The 21,261-nt window shown below is 40.0% G+C and overlaps 1 protein-coding gene across 1 annotated transcript in view; it reads right to left on the reverse strand.

The window, feature by feature from the left end:
• Window positions 1–12,666: 12,666 nt before the first annotated feature.
• LOC505918 (zinc finger protein 709) overlaps window positions 12,667–21,261 on the reverse strand; it is an 87,860-nt gene continuing 79,265 nt past the window's right edge. Inside the window, exon 5 of the transcript XR_009495158.1 lies at window positions 12,667–12,793. The gene's annotated coding sequence lies outside the window, so the exon portion shown is untranslated. The remainder of the gene's footprint in view (window positions 12,794–21,261) is intronic.

The raw sequence follows: 21,261 nt of genomic DNA on the forward strand, positions 1-21,261 counted from the left end.
AAATTACAATTAAATCAAGTTGTTCTATAGTGCTTATTCAGTTCAACTCTGTCCTTCCTGATTTTCTGCCTAATGAAATTTATAGCTTTTGACAAGAGGGTGAGGATGTATGACTGTAATGATGGTTTCATGTATTTCTCCTTGCACTCTTTCAGGCCTTGCTTTATTTTGCCCCTTTGTTGTTCTGAGTGTACACATGAAGGATTCATTTGCCTTCTTGGAGAATGGAGCTGACTGTCATTATGTAAAGCTGCTTTTTATCTCAGGCTTCCTAGGTCTGTAATATGCATAGTCTGAAATTGATATGCCAGTGCCACCTTTCTTTTGATTAGTTTTGGCATGGTACATCTTTCTGTATCCCTTTACCTTTCATCTACCTGTGTGTCCATATTTAAAATGAGTTTTTTGTATACAACATAAAATTAGAATTTTTAACATCTATTACTCTATTTGTCTTTCATTTGCTTTGAGACTATTGGTGCTTCAAGTGGTGATTAATACAGTTGGGTTAATATCTACCATACCTTCTACTGTTTCTGTTTGTTGCCCTGGCTCTTTTGTTCAGTTTCCTTCCCCCTTTTTTCTACCTTCTCTGACTTTAATTGGGCATTTTACCTGATTCTTCATTTTATCCTCTTTTATCTATCAATTACACATTAAAAAAAAAACACCAAAAAACGTTTTTAGTGGTTGCCCTTGAGTTTTTGGTGTACAGTTAGAACTAACCCACATCCTCTGTCAAGTAACACTTGACTTCTGCAGTGGTTGTACAGGCACCTCATACCAGACTAGTCTCAATTCCCCCGTCTCTTATTTCACTCCACAAGGTTTTCATTAGCAATGTCATTGTTGTTATTTTTTTTACATAAATTAGTTTTTACATTTGTTATATATAATATAAAAATTGTCTTCTTCTTCTAATCCACTTTCATCATTTGTATTCTTTTTATGAATTTTGAACATTTCTTTCAAAGCAGGTTGACTAACATCAACTTCAATGTAATGACCAACACCCTCAATTTTTGTCTTAGAAAGTTCTTATTTATTTTTTAAGGATGATATCGCTTGATATAGAATCCTATACAGTTTAAAAGCTTTATTTATTTATTTTTGGCTCCCCTGGGTCTTCGTTGCTGCATGTGAGCTTTCTCTGGTTGAGTCCTGTGGGGATTACTGTGTAGCTGTGGTGCGTGGGCTTCTCATTGAAGTGGCTTCTCTTGTTGCAAAGCATGAGCTCTAGGGTGCAAGGGCTTAGTTGCCCTGAGGCATGTGGGATCTTCCCAGACCAGGGATCAAAGCTGTGTCCCCTGAATGGCAGGCAGATTCTTAACCATGGACCACCAGGGATGTTTCCCATCCCACATACTCTAGATTCTTAAAATATATTCTTTTGCCTTTGATTTTTCTTGCTCTGAATATGATATACTTTGGTCTCCATTTCAGGTGTTTTCATATTTAAAATTCACTGAGCTTCATGTGTCTACCATTGTTGTCTGTCATTAATTTTTAGAAAATCTCAGTGATTGTTAGTTATACCTTCTGTTTCTTTCTTTTCCTTCACTTACTATCATTATGTGTATTTTAAATCTTGTATTAAAGAAGGTTATTCTGTTTATGGATATTTTTCTTTCATTTTGCATGTGTAATGAAAAACAACTCTTTTTTTTTTTTTTTTCCAGCACAGGCCTTAAAAACAATATTTGTGCCATATTTGAGAACCCTCTTTATTTTCTCTTTCCCAGTTTTGGAGACACAGTTACCCTTTGAAGTCACCAGTCTCATTGATCTAGGAAGATTTTACTTCAAATTTTTTCACTTCTTTCTCATGAGATTGGGAATCACAGCTTCTAATGCCATAAACTCCAGATGAAGTTGGCCAGGCAGCAGCTAGGGCGTCTACTCAAGAAATACTAGGTCCTGCAATTGCAGAATGGAGACTTTATGTTGTTTTGGAGGCATCCACTGATGAAACCTTTAAATGGACAAATTCACCATCAGTGCATATGGACTTAAGTGAACATGCTTGCTATCTGTAGCTCTTGTTATCCTTTCCTCAAGGGGACAGGGCTTGACCAGAAAGAGCTATTCTGGCTATTATCTCAGTGTGGGCTCTATAGTTTGGCTGGAAGAAGCTCTGAGACACACAATAGAGGGCTTTTGTGGTCTCGGTTTTATTCCTTTTTCTTCAGATCTGAGCTCTAAGTTTAGAATAACTTCCCAGCTGCATGAAATTATGGAGAGAGAGGAAAGGGAAGAGCACAGTCTAAGATCTTTATTAGACAACTTAAAAGCAGGGCTTCCCCACAAGAAGATTTACATTTAGTTGGGAACATTAGATTACTTCTGAAGGCCTGGAGGACTTTGGGACTGTGTGGCCAGGTGGGCTTTGGTAAAATTTGATTTCTACAGGCCTCCTGGGTGCCCATATTTGGTGATAGGAATAGGAAGAAAAGCTTCCAGTTCTCCTCAGAAGACTCATTCATTAAAAATTCATGCAGACTTTACCCTCTATCTCAGAATGTGCTGCTGCTGCTGCTGCCACTAAGTTGCTTCAGTGGTGTCCAACTCTGTGCGACCCCACAGACGGCAGCCCACCAGGCTCCCCCATCCCCAGGATTCTCCAGGTAAGAATACTGGAGTGGGTTGCCAGTTCCTTCTCCAATGCATGAAAGTGAAAAGTGAAAGTGAAGTCGCTCAGTCGTGTCCGACTCTGTGCAACCCCATAGATGGCCTCCTACCAGGCTGCTCTGTCCCTGGGATTCTCCAGGCAAGAACACTGGAGTAGGTTGCCATTTCCTTCTCCAATGCAAGAAAGTAAAAAGTGAAAGTGAAGTCGCTCAGTCGTGTCCGACTCTTAGCGACCCCATGGACTGCAGCCTACCAGGCTCCTCCGTCAATGGGATTTTCCAGGCAAGAGTACTGCTCCACTAATCTATAGCTATACTTGTTACAGTTTTCAGGCATTCAGAGGAATGCATTCCTGGTCTGAAGGGCCATAAAGCATCCAGACCCATGATAAGACAATCAGTAATTGCCATACAGATTATCAAGGAAAAATATACCAGCTAGATCATTAAGTTTTAAATATACATCTGGTCCTTAAACAATAGCCTGAGGTCATGAGAAAGAGTTGCAGGCTGCCAAATGAATGCCTAAAAAAAAAACCCCAAAAGCAAACCCAAGGACTGGGGAATCAAAAAGTCATAAAAATGACAAACTGGACATTTTAGCTTTTTTAACTGATTGGTCAAAAATTACATATAGCAGGTGCCCCAAGCCAACCAAAAATGAACAGATCAATACCGGTAAATATATAAACTGTTGCTATTCTTGCCTTTGGGGGCTCATGCACCCCTCTCAGTTTCTATGCTGAGAGGTTTGTATCTCTACCCTCTAAAATAAACTTTGCCTGTGTGAGTGTTTGCCAGTTTATGAAGTTCAGTTTTCAACTATGCGAACTAAGTCTCAGTTTCCCCTTTTAGTATGAAATGTACCATGGAGGAGAATAGTTTATATCAATATCATTTGAATAGCAGAGGCAAAATTGAATTTGGAAATGAGGGGCGCGATCTGGAAATTTAATAATTCATTGCCAGCCCTACAAATAGACACTCTGTTGAGCTAAAGTCTTTGAGTTGAGATTCAGCATCCGAAACATTAAAAAAACTCAGAGGAAAACAGGTGCCTCCTGGACAAAAAGGAGGTGCTGGGTCAGGTCAGACAACAGCTAATCCCATGCCCAGACCCTGGAGCGAAGTCCCCGTAGTCATCCTAAAATCGCGCACAATGTCACCACACAATCGGAGGGAGAAGAAGGGCTGCGGGAGGTGTGTCGCCGGGCCAACCTTCCTGCTGAGACGCTGAGGGTACTGAGGACCCAGAAGAATCCAGACTCTGTGTATCCCCAGATCTGTTACTGATCGCGAGGTGCTGAGTCAAAAAATGACCAGTTTCAGCCAGTGCCAACCAGTCCCTCTGCAAAGTCCTTAGCCCGGGGGTGGGGAGGAACCACACTAACCATTCCAAGATTTCCTAGGTCTGAGTCCATTCCAGCAACTCCAACGAGCAGTGCAGATTAAAGGGCGACAGGAGGTACATGAGAGAGACCAGGCGAGTGAATGGGTCAGGACACAGTGGTCTCTGCACAGAGAAAGGCAGAAGTCCCCACCCAGGAGGCATCACCCCACCCACCTGACTCAGTGGCCTCTTGATTGGACAGATTGTAATGCCTGCCCACCTCATGCCTGAATGAGGACCAATGAAGGTATTGTTAAGACCGCGGGACTCTTTGAGACATCATGGACTTCAGCAGCTCTGACTTCTCTATCCTCAGTTCTCTCTCAGAGTTTCCTTAATGTCCATTGAGTTAGTGAAGCTATCTAACCATCTCATCCTCCGCCAGCCCCTTCTCCATTTTTGCCTCAGTGATTCCCAGATTCAGGGTCTTTTCCAAGGTGGGATGTGACCTATTCAAGCATGGTTTTGGTTTCAAATAGAACTTTTTTCTACCCTGGGATTGCCTCTGATGTCCTCCACATCTTCTGCATTGGAATTCTTGTTTCACTTCAAGATGGTGCAAGTAGAGATATGAGGCTGAGCAGGGCCAGACCTGCCAGTAAGATGGTCTGATATCCTCCAGGGGGTCAAGGGTTTGGTGCAAGGCTCTGTGGCCACACATAGAGCCATGCTTCTTGTTAAGAAATGCAGACACTTAAATGAGAATTAACCATCTCTAATTAAAGGGCTGGCTCCATTTTCATCTTTGATCCTTGACATAGCTACAGCTTTCAACCTTATCTGCCCTATCACCAGTCTTTTGGTACCTAAGTGAAAGAATCCCAGAGCACTTTGCTCTGGTAGGAGGTCTGAATCAATGGGCCTAGCTGGGTGTGAGGGCTTCCCAGGTGGCTCAGTGGTAACGAATCCTACTGTGAAGGAGACCCAGGTTCAATATCTCAGTCGGGAAAATTCCCTGGAGAAGGAAATGGCAACCCACTCCACTGTGCTTGTCTGGGAAATCCCACAGAGGAGCAGGTGGAGCCAGGTGAGCTACACAGTCCATGGGGTCACAAAGAGTTGGACAGGACTTTGTGACTAAAACAAGTTGCCTGCGAAGACAAATATCAGCCAAACTACAGGCTGTGAGGTGTGTTCGTTAACTTCTTAGGTGTACATTTTACACTGGAAGGAAATGTAGTTAATCTACTAATTTATAATTATTATTGAAGCATAATTGATCTACAGTGCTGTGCTAGCCTCAGTGTACAGCAAGTTTATCAACCACACATATACACTCTTTACTTAAATTCTGTTCCCATATAGGCCATTATAGAATACAGAGTAGAGTTCTCAGGTACACAAGAGGTCCCCATCAGATATGTGTTCTAACTATAGTAGTGTGTACATTTCATCCCAATCTCCTAACTTCTCTCTCCCTCCTTACCATCTGGTAACCATATGTTTGCTTTCTGTAGAAAAGACTATCTCTTTCCTGCAAACAAGTTCATTTGTCCCCCTTTCTAGACTCCACATATACTTGATGACATATGACATCCATCCTTTTGTCTGACCCATTCCATTCAACAATCTCGTAGTCCATCCATGGGACTTCAAATGGCAGAAAATTATTTTGTTCTTTTTTATGGCAAACATTCCATTGTATATATGTAGTGTATCTTCTTTATCCATTCTTCTTTTGATGGACACTTGGGTCGTTTCAATGTCCTTTTGTATTTATGGACTTCCCTGTTGGTCCACGGTTAAGAATCCACTTTTCAATGCAGGGGACGGGAGTTTGATTCTTGGTCGGGGATTTATGACCCCACAGGCTCATGATGGACCTATGCCTTCACACCACAACTGGACATTTAGTCTATGGGGTGCAACGAAAGGCCAGACACAGCCAAATAAAATAAATATTACAATAAAAGAATTAAAAAATTTTTAAATGATTTAAAATTATTTTTTTATATGACTGAGTCAGGTCTTAGTTGTGGTACAGAGGATCTCTGATCTTTCTTAAGGTATGCTGGATGTTTTAGTTGTGGAATGAGAACTTTTAATGAGAGAGTCAAATCCTAGGCAGGTTGATAAGAAGTCTGGGGGGTCCTCAAGGAGAGGGGTCTGGAATTCTCAAGGAGGAGGAAAGGACAAACTTTTTCTCCCCTCTACATTCCTTAGGATTATATAATAATAATGTATCCGGCTAGAGGACAGTTTCTGGAAAAAACCTGGCTAATCCTATAAATTATGGGAGTGGGTCTAGTAAGGTCTTTACAACCTCCAGACATTCTTTTGATTCACTGTAATAAGTAATTAAAAAGTATATAACTCCATTGCTAACACTAGCAAGGGGGCACTGTTTCTACCCCCTTCTGATGTCTATGTCAGAAGCTTTCTCTCTCTCTTTTATGCTTTTACTCTATTACACAAAAGCTCTGAGTCTTTCGGGGTTCAGCAAAGGCCTTTCATTAGTTGTGGTGTGCCAGATGAAGTTCTTGGAACAAGGATGGAACCTAGGTCCCCTGCACCGGAACTATGGAATCTTTGACAATGGACCATCAGAGAAGTCCCAACATGAGATAATTTGATGAAAAGTAATCAATGCCTCATGTTCCAGAAATCTTGAAAGAGTTGTTTTAAAGTTTATAATTATGTTGTGTTTACTAAGCATCTTTCTTCAAGTATATCCTTAAATGGTGGTTTTCCACGAATTTTAGAAATGAATACTAACACGTTAATTCTGTAAATTATCTTTCAACACAAGTACGTAATGTTTAAAGGTAGAGATTTTTCCTTTAATCAGATAATTGAGTTTTTTCTCTTCCCATTTGAAGCCTGTTGAATCCATGGGTGAATTTCAGTGTTACTTCTAGAATGCAACTAGAGTTAAATGTTTATAATGGTCTGTTCATTCACAGGTGATGGGACATTGAAAAAAAATGAGTTTGATATTTTATTTAAATGTTGATTTCTGTTTATGTGGCTGCGGCACTTGAGATCTTTGTTGCAGCATGTAAACTCTCAGTTTCAACATGTGGGAGCTAGTTCCCTGACCAAGGATGGAATAAGGGCCCTCTGCACGGGGAGCACAGAGTCTTAGCCACAGGACCACCAGGGAAGTCCAGGCAGTTTGGTAGTATGATTTGTCTTTCCTTCTGACTGGTATTTGTTGATAGACTATGAGACTTGTGATAATACAAAAATAAATTTATAGTTGGAGATATCTTGCCTGTGAGTAATATTAGACATAGATTTTCTAGAGTCTATTCCCTTTCTGGTTCCATTTTACATTCACCTGTGTGATTTAAGAACAAATTCAAAGACATACATTCCTCAAATATTGGAGCACCAACACCATACTGAGACCTCTCTATCATCTGTAACACAGTCTGAATCCTAATTTTTTTAATTTATTTTTTATTGGAGGAAAACTGCATTGCAAAGTGTGTGGGTTTCTTCCATACATCAACATGAATCAGTAATAGGTTTACATATGTCCCTTTGCTCTTGAACCTCCTCCCACCTCCTACCCCATCACACACTTGGGCAATGATTTAATAATTAATCATAATATATTATTTTTTTTTGCATTGCCATGCAGCATGCAGATATTCCCCAACCAGGGAGAGAACTGTGCCCTCTGATTTGGAAGTGTGCATTCTTAAACACTGGACCACCAGGGACATCCCAGTCTAAATTCATTTCAGTCTTTGATCTTTCCCAGCATTGAGCCTTTCCAATCCCCACTGATTTGGTACTTAAGGTAAAGAATCTGAAAACACTTTGTCCTGGTTAGAAGTTTGAACCCTGTAGCCCAGATGGGACGCAAGGGTTCTTCTCAAACACAATGTGAGATAATTCATTAAACACTCTTATGTACATTTCATACTGGAAGGAAATTTTTGGTCAGGTTTTGCTTCAAACCCTAGTGAACTCTGACATGCAAATAACTAGAGTGTCCCTAAGGAAATTGATTCCTGTTTTTTTCTGGTAGAAGTAACACAGTAAATCTTTCCACAAATTGGGATTCACCTGGAAACTGTTCTCCCTCCCTTTCTGATATCAGAAAGACAGACAGCTGATATCAGTTATATGTAGAATCTAAAATATGTCACAAATGAATTTGTCTAAAAAACAGAAACAAACTCATAGACATCAAGAATGGACTTCTTGTTGCCATAGGGGAGAGATGATGGCAGGAGGGATGAACTGGAAGTTTCAAACTGGCCTAATTAAACTATTATACATAGAACAGATCAACATCAAGGTCCTACAGTATAATATAGGGTCTATATCTTGTGAAAAACTCTAATAGAATAAAATATAAAAAAACAATGTCATATACAATGGAATCACTTTGCTATATAGCATAAGTTAATACAACATGGTAAATCATCTATACTTCAATAAAACTAATTTTTTGAAAACTGTAAAGTCTTTCAGAAAAGGTTCACTGGCAGAATGGTCCTATCTTTCTCTCGAGCCATCTTTTATTGTCTCACAATTTACATAAATTTATAGGCCTTGATTCAGAGAAGGCGATGGCATCCCACTCCAGTACTCTTGCCTGGAAAATCCCATGGACAGAAAAGCCTGGTAGGCTGCAGTCCATGGGGTCGCGAAGAGTCGGACACGACTGAGTGACTTCACTTTCACTTTTCACTTTCATGCATTGGAGAAGGAAATGGCAACCCACTCCAGTGTTCTTGCCTGGAGAATCCCAGGGACAGGGGAGCCTGGTGGGCTGCCGTCTATGGGGTTGCACAGTCGGACACGACTGAAGCGACTTAGCAGCAGCAGCATAGGCCTTGATTGTCATAAGAGAGATTAAAAAATATTACCTAGGATACAGAAGAACTGAATTTATGTATTTTATAACCCTGACCCAGTGATTTAAAAAAATGAAATCATAAAAATAACCAGTAGTTCCCTTGCCTTACTAATATGATTGAATGAAGCTTCTTACTAATTAAGTTTAACTGCATGAGAAAATTTTTGCTTTGAAGAAAATGATTCCAGTCGTCAATGATAAAATAAGTATCTGAAAGCATTAAATAAAGAAAAACACCTTGCTTCCTTGCATAGCAATCCAATCCTCTAACACAAGTGCAACTCCTAGAAGAAGGCCTTTGAGTGTCCTCTTACTGTTACATACCACAGTCTTATGGGCTTGTAACATTCATTTCTTCTTAATTTTTATTGAAGTATAGTTGATTTGCAATCTTATGTCAATTTCTGCTAAGCAAAGTGATCTTATATATATACAAATATACCTCATTATATATATTTCTACTTTATTACAGGATGTTGAGTACAGTTTTCTATGTTATACATTAGGATCTTGTTTATCTGTATTCATTCTTAATAGAATTTATTTCATCACAGTAATTGACTACAGGAGAGTTGTGATCTTAAGGGTCACTGGCACAAAGGTATTGAAACATCCCATGATTTAACTTTTACAGTTAGAAATTAAAAATTACTTTTGATACAAAACTGTAACTAAACCTAAGAAAATGGCCTGAGGATGAAGTAGCTGACCTTCTATGCACCGGATAAAACTGTTATTGTGTAATGATTAACTGGAAAAAACTGCAAGGTTTTAAAGAATACTCATAAGTAAAATGGGAACTTTTTCTTTCCAGAAATGAAAAACTAGTTTCTTAGCTAAGAAAAGCTTCCAAAAGACTCAGTAAAATATTTGAAACTACAAAAACTGTTTGGAAAAAAAAAAAAAAACTTTAATCATATACAATAAACATATTGGGGGATTATACTGAGGTACAAATAACAAAAAATACCCAAAGGCTTCCCGACAGAAGGAAGGTGTTTATTCTTATGGGGAAACAAAGTCTTTTCCACATTGTTCATATTTTATAGGATTCCTGTCCAATGTGAATGTTTTCATACACCAGCACATAAGAGAAAGTGAAGGTTTTCCTGAATATTTTTCAATCATTGGATGTTTCTACAGTATGGGTTCTTAGATGTTTACTTACACATTCCTTATTTATAAGGACCATCTCCAGCATGTGTTATTTTGTGTTTCTGGAGGCTTTCCCATATTCCATACACTCATAGTGTTTTTCTCCACTGTGGATTTTTTAATGCCTTCGAAGAGAGCTGGGCCAAAAGAATACTTTAGAGCATGTTTTACATACATATGTTGTCTCTCCTGTGTGACGTCTTTTGTGTTTCTCTAAGGAACTCAAATAATGGAAGGCTTTACCACACTGCTTACATTCATAGGGCTTCTCTGCCCTGTGAATTCTTTCACGTTTTTTAATACTTTCAGGACCTTTAAAGGCTTTTCCACATTGTTTACATTGATATGGTTTCTCTACATTGTGACTCCATTTATGCTTTTGAAGATCACAGGAAAAAAATGAATCCTTTCTCACATTTCTGACATTTGAAAGGTAAATCACCAGTGTGTGTTACCATGTGTCTTTGAAAAGTTACTTTCCACATGAAGGCGTTCCCACATTCTTTACATTCATAAGGTTTCTCTCCAGTGTGAGTTCTTTTGTGTTCTTGGAAAGAGTTTCAATATGGAAAAACTTTTCCACATTGTAAACATTCATAGGGTTTCTCTCCAGTGTGACTCCTTTCATGTATTTTAAGAGAATTGAAATTAATGAATGCTCTCTCACACTCCTTACATTTATAAGGGCCATCTCCAGTGTGTGTTATCATGTGTTTCTGGAGGCTTTCCTTAAATCTGAAGACTTTCCCACATTGTATGCACTCATATGGTTTTTTCCACTGTGGATTGCTTCATGTATTTGAAGAGCACTGGCACAAGTCAATACTTAAGAACGTATTTTACATACATATTGTGTCTCTCCTGTGTTAACTCTTTTGTGTGCCTTTAAGGAACTCAAATTATTGAAGGTTTCCCCACACTGGTTACATTCATAGGGTTTCCCTCCCCTATGAATTCTTTCATGTACTGGAACACTCTCAGGACTTTTAAAGGCTTTTCCACAGTGCTTACTTTGATTGGGTTTCTCTCTATTGTGTTTCCTTTCATGACTTCTAAGCCAACTGGGAGTAAGGAATGCTTTCTCACACTTCTGACATTTATAAGGTAAATCTCCAGTGTGTGTTAACATGTGATTCCGGTAAGTTATTCTCCACAAGAAGGCTTTCCCACATTTCTTACATTCATAGGGTTTCTTCCCTGTATGAGTTCTTTTCTGTTGTTGCAAAGAGTTTTGATATAAAAAAACTTTTCCACATTGTAAACATTCATAGCATTTCTCTCCAGTGTGACTCCTTTCATGTGATATGAGAGCACTGGGAGAAAAGAATGCCTTCCCACATTCTTTGTATTTACATACCTTCTCAGGGTACTTTCGATGTTCTCTTGATTTGTCTTCAATGTGACATTTCATGTATCTAGTAAGGGATGAACCACTCATGATGGTATTTTCATATGCACTGCATTCCCATGGTTTTAAATCAGGAGTTTCCCCCCTCATTTTGAGAGTTTTAATAAGATTGAAGTTTTCGCCAAAGGAACTAATGTCTTTACTTTCAGAGAGTTTCTCTATCATTGGCCTTCTGTAAATAATAAGAACAACATTCTAAATACCTTTATTATTTTACATTTTTGTATTATCATTGGCCTTCTGTAAATAATAAGAACAACATTCTAAATACCTTTATTATTTTACATTTTTGTATTTATTATGATTTATAGAAATAGTGAGGCTTTCTATCTTGTGTGAATTGTAACAAGTTGAATATACAAAATGCTTTCCAACAGAATTTCAACCTTTCTGTTAAAAAGTGATATTGAGGGCTTCCCTGGTGGCTTAGTGGTAAAGAATCCACCTGCCAATGCTGGAGACATGGGGTCAATCCTGGGTCTTGGAAGATTCCATACGCTGTGGAGAAACTAAGCTCTTGTACCACAACTATTTAGCCTAAACTCTACGGCCTGAGACCAAAAGTACCAAAGCCCAAACTCTACAATAAGAAATACATAAATAATAAAATTATTTAAAAAAACCCCTTATATTCAAATGTAGAGTTTATGAATATGAACTATAAACAAATTACATTGGAAACATGGAACATTTCTTCCATATTTAAGAAAATATTTTGGAGAGACATTTTCAAGAATAAATAAATTTGAAGATGGGGCTATTTCTTTTCTTTGATTCCTATAAAATTTTCATTATACACCAAAATTTGGACATGAGACATGCTGGGTATCATGAATATGGCTCATCTTAATTTTTTCCCATGGTTTTTCTCCTGTTCATCAATGTCATGATGATCTGGCCATTTTGCCACTGAAATGCAGAACCAGAAAAAAAATATGACCCAAAGTACTAGAAATTAAAGAAAAATTCATTGGATTTTAGGTCCATGATGAATTCTGACCCTGCCCAGTTTGTATTTTTCTTTCTTTTTTTTTTTTTTCCTGCCATGTTGTGCAGCTTGTGGGATATTACTTCCTGAACCAGGGATTGAACCCAGGCCAGAGAGGTCAAAGAGTCAAGTCCTAACTTTTGGACTGCAGGAGAACTGCCCTTTCTTCCCGCATAGTTTCTCTACCAATGTATTGTCTTTCCACACTCCACATCTTTGAACACTACAGACAGGTAAGAAACACCTCTAATAGATCAATATAGGGAATTTTGTCATTCTTACCTACTGATGCCAGATTCCTGATGTTTTCCAACATCATGTCTCTGTGGAGTTTCTTCTGTGAGGAATCCAGTAAAAGCCACTCCTCTCAGGTGAAATTCACAGCCACATCCTCAAAGGCCAATGAGTCCTAAAACATCCAAAATATGTGCACAGTGAGACGCATGAGACTGACACACTAGACATTTATACTCCACTTGTAAATATTATGCAGCTTACGTATGATTCTGTTCTTTGACAAGAGTTATGCTATGACTTGATCATGAGAAACTTACACTCCACACTTCCTCAATAATGGAATAGCATCATGAAGAAATGAAATTATTTACACATCATTTCTATGGTCACAGTATTACTTATATCACAATCATGGCCAAGCCAGAGAATGGAGGGAAATGACAGGAATCCTTTACAAATGAAACAAATACAATTTCAGGAAGACTGATTTCCTGTGGAAAAATTCTTTCATCTTCTTCCTTATGGTCTACATTTTACACTACGCCATGGGGCAGATGATCAACATTGCATAGGGTTTCAATGAATAAAAACCCAGTAAAAAAACTGGAAAGCCTTTTCTAATTGTACAACCTAACATCAGAAGCCAGGTGACCAGTATAACTCAAATTTGACCAAAGCCCAGCTGTCCACACTGTCCCAATGTCCTCCAGGTCTTTTGAAAACAAAATCACCTGTACCTGCCTGAATATAAATATTCTGCTGAAGAAACACTGCCTTTAAGTTGGTTGATAATAATCACAGAACCTGCTTTTCTCTTTTCTCTACATAAAACTTGATGCAGATAGCAAATGATTTCAACCTTAGACCTCAGGGATGAAGAATCACTAACAGTATGTTAGACCACAAAATTTATTCTACCCAAGTGCCTCTGGGCACTTTGAGCTAAACTTTAAACACACAGTGCAATTACACACCAGAAAGACTCTTTGTCATCACAAACTAACAGTATATCCTGGGCCTTACTGCCTTTAAGTACAGGTTAAGAGCTACAGCTACATCAACATCCATAATGCTTTGAGGATGAATTTTCCTGTGATCATAAAACATGTGGGGGTATCATCATTGGCTTCCTCCAAAAGAACATAAGGCTTCTATCCTGCAATTTCAAGAACAAATGTTTTGCCAGTAGCCACTATAACCCCAGAGAGGCGTAAATCTAGTCTGTGGTTTGTGAATTTAAATGTGATTCTCCATCTCACAAGAAGAGAGTGAAAAACTTGAAATAAAGAAGTTATCCCACAACCATCAGAGCATGACTCAAAGGTCAAGCTGGAGTCCTAATACTGGGAAAAGAAAAGAAAGACATTTTAAAAATTCCTCAAATATTTTGTTCTAAAGGCCTGTACGCCCAAAACACCTGTTTCACTAGAGTCTAACACAAAGGCTAAAAATATAAAAAAACACAGAACAAAATATTCATGAAACCTGACATGACATGACATTTTATTAATGGAATATTTCAGGTACAGCTAGTGAAAATAACTAAATGAAAAGAGAGACAGAAATCACAAGCACTGAGGTTTTCCTAACATTAATGACAGACAACACCTGTCCAAGAAGCTCAGTGAACAAAAAATCAAAACTCCTAAAATGGAGACCAATGCATGTTATATTCAAAAGGAGGAAAAAACAAAGGCAAAGAGAATATATTATAAAAAGCCAGAAGTAAACTTTTATGTACAGGAAAAGACTACAAAATCAGATTGGACTTCTTTTCAGGACAAACATAACCTAAAACAAGAATCAAGTTGACTGAAATATTTAATGATATCATGTTTAAAAAAAAACTTCCTAGAATTTTGTTAGTAAGCACAATTAGGCAAATTAAGAATACAAAGCCAGTTTGAGGGAAAAATTGAGGGAATTAGTCATTAATATAACAAGTTTGAAAGATACCTTTGAAAATTCATTAGAAATGGGTATTTGCTGGTGGTCAGCGGTTGAGAATCCACCTGCCAATGCAGTGGACACGAGTTTGATCCCTGCTTTAGGAACAGCCCACAGACAAAGTGGCAACTAAGCCAATGGGCCACAAGTACTGACTCTGGTCTACAGCCCTAGAGCCAGAACTACTGAGCCAGCATACGGCTACTACTGAAGCTCTTGCCCATAGAATCGATGCTCCACAAGAAAAGGCATCCCAACGAGACAACTGCTCACCGCAAGTAGAGACTGGCCCTCTCTTACCGAAACTAGAGAAAGCCTGCGTGCAGCAAGGAAGACCCAGCGCAGCCAAAAATAAATAAATAAATAAATAAATCTTTAAGAAAAAATTCATCAGAAAGAATATAAATTATGCAGGTGGACTGACTAAAAGTAGCATTCTTCTTGTTCAGTTGCTCAGTCTTTTCTGACTCTTTGTGGTCCTATGGACTGCAGCACGCCTGGCACCGTTGTCCTTCACTATCTCCTAGAGTTTGCTCAGATTCAATGATAAACATGTAGTCATTATGACTACAAGGGAAGAAAGAAAGAACTAATATGAGGAAGACATACAGGAGAAATGAAAATTTAAAGGACTTAGTAAAATCAGGCGCCCATTTATCATCACAAACAAGAAATAGAGGCAACTTCTACTTCCTAAGAAAGAGCATGTTCCTGAATTCTGTACATAAATTCAAATAGTCATTCTGTGGCACATAACTGTGTCTGTGAAACATTTGAAAGATACTCCAACAACAGATAACTCTTGGTTAAGGAGACATATTCAGAGTCTTCCCCGGTAGCCTGGTGCTTAAGAATCTGCCTTGCAACACAAGGGATGCAGGTAAGAACCCTGCTCCAGGAATTAAAGTCCTGCACATCCCAGGGCAACCAAGCCTGCCTACTTTAGAGCCCCTGGTCCATAACAAGAGAGGCTGAGGTGCCTGAACTACAGATAAGTCAGCAAGCTGCAGCAAAGATCCAAAGCAGTCAACGTAAAGATAATGAGAATAATAATAATAATCTGGAAAATAAAAAGTTGAAACTTCAAAAACAACTGGGCAAGATTTATCCTAATATTGGAAGAAAGTCAGTATCTTCCTAGAGAGCCACATGGAAGTTGGACAAAGAAAAGGAAAGGAAATTCAAATGAAAATAGAAGGTTTTTAACAAATAGTGCAAGAATTAATAGATATTCACAAACACACAAATAAAATGAATGTTGGCACAGGACTACATATTTTACCAGAAAAACCCTCAAAACCATCACAGATCTAAATGTACAGTACAAAAGTAATAAACTCCTGCAAAATTTCACAGAAGGAAATTAAGTCACCTTGGCTTTGATGATTAATTTTCAAACAACAAACACAAGGCCTATAAAAGAAAATAAGTATAATTTCACTTCATTAATAGAAAATGCCTCCTCTGAGAAAGAGAGTGTTAAGAGAATGATAAGCTAAGTCACAGGACAGGAGAAAATATTTGCAAATCACTTATGTGATAAATGGGGCATTCTGGTAGCTCAGCTGAAAAAGAGTCCACCTGCAATGCAGGAGACCCTGGTTTGATTCATGGGTTGGAAAGATTCCCTGGAGAGGGGATAGGCCACCCATTCCAGTATTCTTGCCTGGAGAATCCCCATGGACAGAGGAGCCTGGTGGACTGCAGTCCATAGGGTCACAAAGAGTCAGACACGACTGGGCAACTAAGCATAGCACCACACATATGATAAATGACTAGTATTCAAAATAGCCCCACAACTATGAAAACTCAATAGTAAGAAGATAAAATAATCCAATTAACAATGGGCAAATGATCTCAACAGTTGACCAAAAAGCATATACAGAAGGGAAATAGGAAATATGAAAACAAGTTGAACATCAAATGTCAATTGGAAACTGCAAATAAAACAATAAACTGTCACTACACACTCATGCTGCTGCTGCTAAGTCACTTCAGTCATGTCCGACTCTGTGCGACCCCATAGACGGCAGCCCACCAGGCTCCCCCGTCCCTGGGATTCTCCAGGCAAGAACACTGGAGTGGGGCTCCATTTCCTTCTCCAATGCAAGAAAGTGAAAAGTGAAAGTGAAGTCGCTCAGTTGTGTCCGACTCTTAGCGACCCCATGGACTGCAGCCCACCGGGCTCCTCCGTCCATGGGATTTTCCAGGCAAGAGTACTGGAGTGGGGTGCCATTGCCTTCTCCAACACACTCATGACTATCAAGAAAAATACTCAGAATACCAATTAGATGTGATCATCCTCATTCTCAGCTATTGCTGTTCAGTCGCTAGGTGGCGACTGTGAGTACCACTCTCCGTATCCCCAGGGACTATAATTAACTATTCCAGGCTCAATAGGGGTGCTCCAGGCAAGAATACTAGAGTGTTTTGCCATTTCCTTCTTCATGGAATCTTCCCAGAGCAGGGATCCAACTGGAGGCTCCTGAATTGGCAAGGGGATTTACTGCTGAGGAAAATGGAATTTGATACCCCTATCAAGGAAGACAGGAGCATTCTTTGAAAACAAAATATACTGTTACCTTACTAAGTATCTTAAGACCCAGCTATACCACTCCTTGTTATTTGTTGAAATGAGGACAACTCTTGTATTCACACAAAAGTCATACAGAAATAGTTGTATGGGGCCCAGGGAGCAGAAGTTAACAGGTAAGCAACAAATCCTGCAAGAGTCAAATAATCAGTGGTACATCCATACAATCAAATAATGTTCACTAATGAAAAGGAATGAAGTTTTAACATCAAACTATGAAAACACATGAAGGAAACTTGTATTAAAACTGTATTGCAACCTGAAAGGAGACAATCTGAAAAAGCTAGAGACTGTATGATTCTAAGTATATGAAGGCCTTCAAGTACGTCCCCTCCACAGGGCCTTAGCTGGGCCCTTAGCCTGAAGACAATAAACCCAGGCTCTGCTCCCCATACAGGTGCTCTACACCACCACTAAAAAGTTAAATACACAAATCCTGTTTGACCAATTCAGCAAAAACACTCAAATCGTGTTTATGTGAAAACAAGAGAAGACATGTACAAGCCACGTCTACTACTTCACCCAGAAAACCACAAATAACTTCCCTTCATAAAAATATATGTCAATCATTATTTTCAACACAAGTAATCCTACTTGAATACTTTTTTGTCTGCAACTGTAAATCCTGGAATGCCATTGGAAATCGACCAAAAGTAGAGCACCCCCCGCCCCCATGATTTCACCATACTCACGCGGAGAATGAAACCAAGTGAAACAAATGGAATGTAAGAATGGACTATTTCCCAACTGACATTCCCATCTTAAGTCTTCGGAAATATTGTATACGGTTCGTTAAGCTCCATTAATTAAATATATCTTACAGTATAGAAAAAAGAAACTTAAATGAGTAGATCTTCTGAAGAGGACTCACAGGGTAGTTAGTCAATAAAGTTTCCAAAAAGAAAAAAAAAAAGGAAAACCTCCATGAAAGGATTTCCTATGGAATATCTGTTCCCAGTAAAAAATCGGGCTAAGAATGGCTATCAGACAACCAACTTCCAGGCGGTTAATCTAGGCTTTCCGCTAAGATAAAATACCTACGAATGTCTCCCCCACATCCCGGAAAAATGCCATCCAAGACTGAGCAAATAGGATAAAAAAAATTAAAATATTGGGTTTGTTTGAAATGCACCGCAGAGACGAATCGATCATTTCAATCGGAATCTTGGGAACGAGGGGAAAGACCTGGAAGTCTAATGTTTACTGCGGCAATGGGATCACACAGAGTCGGACACGACTGAAGTGACTTAGTAGAAGCAGCAGCAGCCAGTCATAAAAAGGGCTTCCCTGATGGCTCACTGGCAAAATTACCGCCGGCCAACGCAGAAGACGCAGATTTCACCAAAAATTAAAATATTGGGTTTGTTTGAAATGCACCGCAGAGACGAATCGATCATTTCAATCGGAATCTTGGGAACGAGGGGAAAGACCTGGAAGTCTAATGTTTACTGCGGCTATGGGATCACACAGAGTCGGACACGACTGAAGTGACTTAGTAGAAGCAGCAGCAGCCAGTCATAAAAAGGGCTTCCCTGATGGCTCACTGGCAAAATTACCGCCGGCCAACGCAGAAGACGCAGATTTCACCACCGCCGCAAAAAAATCCCCTGGAGAAGTAAATGGCAACCCCCTTCAGTATTCTTGCCTGGAAAATCCCACAGACAGTGTAGCCAGGAGGGCTACAGTAGTCCACGGGGTCCCAAAGCATCGGGCACGATCGAGAAACTAAGGCCTGGGAGCCCCCAAACAACATCTAATCCTACGACCTGGAGAACGAGTCGCGATTGTCCTCTGAAGACCATGCATGTGGTCACGCACAACCTTGGAAAGAAAGGCTGCGCGAGCCGAACTTTCGGCGCGCGGTGACCAGGCCAGACGCCCGGGTCCCGGCTGCTGGGCCATCCCCTCCGCTGCGAGCTGGAGGGGACTGAGGTCCGAGTGGCGCCCCAGACCCAGCGTATCCGGACTCCGGCGGTGACCCCGAGGTGCCGGATCAAACCGTAGCCGGCTTCGGACGGTAGCAACCACTCCACCTCCGGTGTCGGTAACCGAGTCAGCGGACTCATCATTTCAAGTTGCTTGGAAGTTACTCTGAGTCCCTCCCAAGAGCTTCAAAGACTTGCGCAGATCGCAGGGCTTCTGAACGTAAAAGGGACCGAAAGGGTGAAACCGGAAAGACACCGGTCCTTCTCCGCAGGGGGAGAAAGGAAGTCCAGGCATTGGCGCAGAATCGCCCCGCCAACCTGCCGCAGCGGCTTCCTGGCTGGACAGATTCCAGTATCCCGCCTCTTCCTCCAGAATGACAACCTGTGGGAGGTGGGATTGGACCTCCCCTGGCCTGTTACTTGTGCTTGGAAAAATAATAGTTTTGGGGTCTATGATTCCGTTTCAAGATGGAGCAAGTACAGATAAGATGGTGGCCCTGGCCAGTCCTGCCTGGAACAAAAGGGTCTCAGATCCTCCCGGGGTCAAGGGCTTGGCATAAAATTGTGTGGCGAGGAGTGGAACTGTGCTTCTTAAGAAAGGCAGACACTGAAATGTGAACTCACCGTCTCTAATACAGGGGTCGCCTCCATTTTCATCTTTGGTCCTAAGGAGGGCTGAGCTTTCCACCCATCCCTGCCCCAGCCCCACTCATTAGGTCCTGAAGCTCAAGAATCCCTTGGCTCTGGTTGGAGGCCTGAATCACTCAGCCTTACCTGGGTGCCAGCACGAACCTCAGTCAAACTACAGCCTGTGAAGTGTCTTCATTAACTTCTTGGGTGTACGTTTTACACTGGGTGAAATTTTATTGACTAAGTTATTAATTTGTTAATTTTATTCCAGTGTAGCTGATCTACAATGGTGTGCGAGCCTCAGTAGAATAGCAGGTGAGTCAGTCACATATTTATATATGTTGTAGTTTGGTCACTAAGTCGTATATGAAACTTTTGTGACCCTATGGCCTGTAGCTCACTAGGCTCCCCTGTCCATGGGATTTCCCAGGCATAACTTGACTGTGGAGATTGTTGTATGTATCTCCAAATATATTAAAAGCATAAAAATGATTAATTAATGGGTGCCTTCTACTGGCGGGGTGGCCCGTAATACTCTCCAGGTATATTCCAATTGACAGTATCATTTCTTGTTTTTATTCTATTATGGGAAATAGGAATACAGTTACCTTACATATATTTTAACTGTTGACATTACAATATTTTGTTGGTACACAGACGGTTTCAAAAATTAATCACTCAATCTAAGAAATAATTGGAATAACTTATTCAAGACAGATTTGAGGATTATAATCTGGGAAGAGCATCTCAGATAGCTCAGTGTAGGAGGAGTTGCAGAGGACAGCAGAAGCAATCCAGGCCTGGGAAAACTGTTAAAGAACCAGAAGTGCCTGGCAGGGATACATCCCAGGGCAGCCGCAGAAATGGCTCCACTGAGCAGCCATCCTCCTGCAGCTTGTCACTCAGGCACAAAGGGGTGGGGTACTGAAATCTACATAGCCAGGAGGCCAGGAAGGCAAGTGGAAAGGTCCACTGGCCAGTTTCTAGTTGCCATCCTGCGTGGGTGGGTTTTGCTAATACTTGTGGGTTCCCGGTAGTTCTTGAGTATCTTCTGTGACTTGTGTTTGTCTTCAGAGTCTTTAGGAGGGACTCAGACCTCCTAAAGAGTCTGTTCAGAAGGCCTTGCTACTTTTGATTTCTAACCTGTTGATCTCATTCATTTCATTAAAGACTTTGAGATGCTAGCCCAACCTTTCATCCCAAGAAATAGTCAGTCTTGATCATGCTTTATAATACTTTTTTTCATAATGCTGGTTCACAGTTACTAGTATTTGTTGAGATTTTTTGAATCTATATTCAGAAAAGAAAAAGGTGTGTGTTTCTTTGGTTATTTTTTTTTTTTCTTTTTTTTTTTTTGGTAGTTCTCATGTGGGTATAAGAGAAAAACAGGTGTCAAAAATGGAGTGTGGAGTATTGTCTGCATTCTATTATTTACAGTAGATTGTGAAAATCAGTAAATATATATGGCACCAAGGGGAGCAGTCACAAAGTCCATTACACACGATGCCTAAATAGTGTCGATAAACAAATACTCTTGTTCTAGCC

This window comes from Bos taurus, chromosome 7 (genome assembly GCF_002263795.3).
Source record: "Bos taurus isolate L1 Dominette 01449 registration number 42190680 breed Hereford chromosome 7, ARS-UCD2.0, whole genome shotgun sequence".
In the NCBI taxonomy this organism is placed as follows: Eukaryota; Metazoa; Chordata; class Mammalia; order Artiodactyla; family Bovidae; genus Bos; species Bos taurus.